The sequence below is a fragment of the Rhinoderma darwinii genome (genome assembly GCF_050947455.1).
Source record: "Rhinoderma darwinii isolate aRhiDar2 chromosome 5 unlocalized genomic scaffold, aRhiDar2.hap1 SUPER_5_unloc_16, whole genome shotgun sequence".
NCBI classification, from domain to species: Eukaryota; Metazoa; Chordata; class Amphibia; order Anura; family Rhinodermatidae; genus Rhinoderma; species Rhinoderma darwinii.
In genome coordinates this window covers 267,379-271,714 of record NW_027461772.1, presented here as the reverse complement: position 1 = coordinate 271,714, position 4,336 = coordinate 267,379, and the positions used below count along the sequence as shown (strand labels likewise).

The 4,336-nt window shown below is 39.6% G+C and overlaps 2 pseudogenes; both read right to left on the bottom strand.

Moving 5' to 3' along the window:
• Positions 1 to 458: 458 nt before the first annotated feature.
• LOC142685983 (U2 spliceosomal RNA) lies at positions 459 to 560 on the bottom strand (annotated as a pseudogene).
• Positions 561 to 1,840: 1,280 nt separating this feature from the next.
• On the bottom strand, positions 1,841 to 2,043 carry LOC142685955 (U2 spliceosomal RNA; annotated as a pseudogene).
• Positions 2,044 to 4,336: the final 2,293 nt, after the last annotated feature.

The following is a 4,336-nucleotide window of genomic DNA, read 5'->3' as shown; positions in this document are numbered from 1 at the left end:
CCTGGTGGCCTGTTGGCTTGAGGAGGCTTCAGGAGGAGATGTCCTGGCCTGGGCCGGCTCACCTGGTCCATCAGCCTTCTTCTTCTGGGTGGCAGGGTTGCTGGTTGAGGCCATGGCTTCTTCCAGCTGTTCCTGTCGCTTGGGGAGGATCTTCGATAGCTCTTTCCCGAAGGGGGCGGAGCTATGCAAATCTTCTCCTTGCTGGCCGAGGTTCTTCCACGAAATTTCTTCCGCAGCGGTTCCTCGTCGAGCTTCTTCTGCGGCCGAGCTTCTTCAAAGATCCCCTTCAGCAGCGGCTCTTCTCCGAAGGTCTCTGTCGCAGTTCTCCTTCTTCCCGGCAGCGATCTCCCGGAGCTTCTTCCCCGATGGCGGCTTCTCCCTTCTGGATCTTCGTCTTCGGTGGTTCTTCTCCGCAGTTCGTCGCCGGCTTCGTCTGGAACGCTCTTGGATCGCTAAGCTAGTGTTTATAGCCCCCAGTGGTTCTCCGAGCTATCTATCCTTACAAGGACTGATAAGAACAGATACTACACTTGATCTTAGCCAAAAGGCCGAGAAGCGATAACCCGAACGGGCCGCGCGTTGCCCGAGCCTGCCCGATACTGCTGTTCAGCCCTTGCAGCGATTCAGCCTACTTCTAGGCAATTCCATGGGGCCCTGCAGGCTCACACACATTTACAGCTACTAAGCGGGAGGTGAATAAAGGCCGGAGAGGAAGCTACACAGGATTTGCTTCTTTTGCTTGCACCACAATGCAGTGCTGAAAGAGGAGGAATCTACATAAAAACGCCTTCTTGGCAACGCCCAAATGCCCTCCTGCCGTGCAAATACTGGCAGCAGCAGCAGCAGTAAGTGCATGCCCACAGCCACCCCTTGTTCCTTCACAACTTGTATTAGCTTTAATCCAGTCCAGTGCTGCCTGCTGAGCAGCACTGACCAACACTGCCTGGGCCCAGGCTTTTATCTATCTCTGAGGCCCCATTATGATGTCAGAAAGCTGGCTCTGGAATCCTGAGGGCTCCACTATGACACGTGCAAAGTTCCGTCTGAACTTTATATAAGACGGTGAGGCTCAGTCAGTCACTCAGTGTTGCCTGAGAGGGCAACACTGCAACAGCCGGCCGCCAGGCTGTCTTTTTTTTGCACATTTATTTGCCTCCAGGAGGCCACAAGAGGGAGACAAGGGACTGCAAAATGGAAAATAAGCATCCACCAACTTTACAGACAACTTCTCCTTGCTCCTACAACCTCCATCCTTGCACAGTTTGTTATTCTTCCAGGTAACAAAGTAACAAATCCAAATTGCTGCTCTCTTTGTAGGCAAGCAAGGGTTTGTTGCAACTGCAATTCTTACTTCTTCTTGAAATGTAGGGACGACAGTACATTCCATCACATCCATCTAGTGTACACAGGTAGGTCCATTGTGGCGGGTAGGCGGCTGGCTGCTTTAATGGCTGTTTGCTGTTCCCCTACTCCACTCCACTCCACTATTTGACTGTGGTGCTGCATCAATCAGTGGCTGGCTCAGGTGCAGCTCTTTAACTTACCTAGGAGGGAGGGCGGAGAGAAGACAAGGAAGGTGAATGAGCTGTTCCAATGTGAAATGCCGGAAACACAGAAACACAGAAGACACACACACACACACACACACACAACAAGAGGTGGCAATGTATTAATTAATTGCATTTAATAAATGAGCTCATTATCACACATGACTGTACAAATGCATTGTCCAACAGGTGTTGAAATAATGGGATTAAAAGGGGAGATCCCATCAGAAAGACAAAAACAATAGCAAACACAAATAGCACTTTTGGAATCTGATTTTAGTCAACACATAAGGGAAGGGTGCACCGGTCCTGGAAATACTGCAATACCAGGTCAATGCGTGGAGTGGACAGAGCAAGCTCTATTTCCATCTCCCTGTTCTAAAAATCCATTTAATATATGGTCCCCAGATAGGGGACGTATCAGATATTAAACTGATAAGAACAGATTTTTTTTTTTTTTTTTTTTCTACTCAGATTTGAAATCTTAAAACGCAAAACATAGGTTGAAAGTCTTAGATTTCATCAAAACCATCATTGTAGTATGAATATATAATTTTCATGATCTTATCCATTTTTTAATTGTTATTATTACTTTTTTTCTCTTTTTTTAATATGTTTTGTTTTCTTTTTTTTTTTAATTTTATTTTAACTTTTTTTTTTTTTTTTACAGGTATAACAAAGAAGAAAACAATACAAGATTACACATCACAAGGTAAGTACATTCCACATTTCTGGTTTCCAAATCTCATTTGCTCTCACAGTACCTAGTAATAATTTATCTCTCCAAAAATATACATACAGATAGCTTAAACATAGTTTAAGACAGTTTTCAACAGATATCTGATCTCTTTTAAATAATACAATATTTCTTGCTTTCCATAAAGCCATCTTAACACATGTAAATATTAACCATACGACTTTAAAATCCTCTTTACCAATGCCCAATCCATAAAAGATCATATTAAAATCAAAATGATCAATTTTGCTCAAATATTTAACTAAGATGCTAACTTTCCTCCAAATCTTTTGTGCAAATGAGCAATTCCAAAAAATATGCGTTGGCGTTTCACTTCCGCTACATCTTACTCTTGGGCATCTTTCATGTCTTACCAAACCTCTTCTATGCTGAAATTCTCTTGTAGGTAAGCAATCCTTCAACATACACCACAACAGGTCCTTATGTTCGTTAGACAAGTAAAACAGGTTAACATTGATCCAAATACCTTGTACAATTCTTACAGAGAAACCTGTTACAGAACTCATAATTTTCCTCTCATCTAAGATCTTTAACACTTTTCTATGATTAGTAATAATACTTAAGTCAGATTTTAACAACTCAAACTCCCTTAAAATTTTCTCTAAAATAATATAATGTTCTGGTGGTAAAAACTTATATGGTCTGTTTAAGTCAATTTCTAACCACTTGTATTTCCTTATATAAAACCCAAGATTATAAATAAGAAAAGTTTTTATCTTTGAACTGGGCCCCAATAAAGTGCTTGTACAATAGGCCAAATATTTAATATACAAAAAAGACCTAATATCGGGGAAGCCTTTCCCTCCTTTATTCTTAGGTTTATACAACTCCTCCCTTTTGACTCTTTCCATATTTGATTTCCATAGGAAATAAAAACAGATTTTAATAAGTTTTTTCATGATATTATTTGGGGGGATAAAAACAGCAGATATGTACAAAATCATGGGGAGTAAAACCTGTTTTATGATCAAAATTTTACCTTCAAGAGTCAAAGTTCGCAAATTCCAAAAGGAAATCTTTTTCCTTACCCTTTCCAGCAAGGATTCCCAATTTTTTATATTCCCACAAGATTCTGAAAAATAGATACCTAAAATCTTCATGTCATGCATTTTAAGCAACTTACAATCAGGTTCAAGGGTAAATTTCCCAATTGTTAAAACACCGGTTTTATCTAAATTCACTTTGAAACCTGATGCTCCACAGAACCAATCCACTGTTCTTAAAACCCTATTAAAACTTCTAAGATCACGCACCAAAACTGTCACGTCATCCATATATGCAATAACTTTAACTTGTTCATTTTTACAGCCCGGGATAAAAAAACCGTTAATTACTTTATCTTTTCTAAAGGCCTCTAAGAGGGGTTCAATTGCACATATAAATAAGATAGGTGACAGAGGGCAGCCCTGTTTCACCCCACATCGAATATGAACTTTATCAGATAAGGAACCATTAACTGAAATTTTACTAAAACCTCCATTGTATAAGATTTTAATACGATTAATAAAACCCTCTGAACATCCTAATTTGCTTAAAACTGTGAATAAGAAATCGTGTGAAACTCGATCATAAGCTTTTTCAAAATCAAAGGAGATCAAAGCTAAATCCTGATTGCGGTCCTTGCTGTCCCAAATAATATCCCGTAGCAAAACCAAAGAATCGACAATTTTTCTTTTTGGCACAGCGCATGTCTGGTCAACCCCAATTATTGATGCTATCACTTTTTTTAAACGATTCCCTAACAATTTTGCATAAATTTTATAATCGGTGTTCAGTAGCGTAATTGGCCTCCAATTCTTGATTAATTTTTTATCACCTTTTTTAAAAATTAAAACAATAAGACCCTCCAACCAGGACTCCGGGATTATTAATGAAGATTCAATTTGAGAAAAAACTTTGAACACATCCTCACCTATTACATCCCAAAATTTTTTATAGAATTCTATTGGTAGACCATCCATACCAGGGGTTTTTAAATTCTGAAAACTATTAATCGTATCTAATATTTCATTTTTAGTAAATTCCTCCTCTA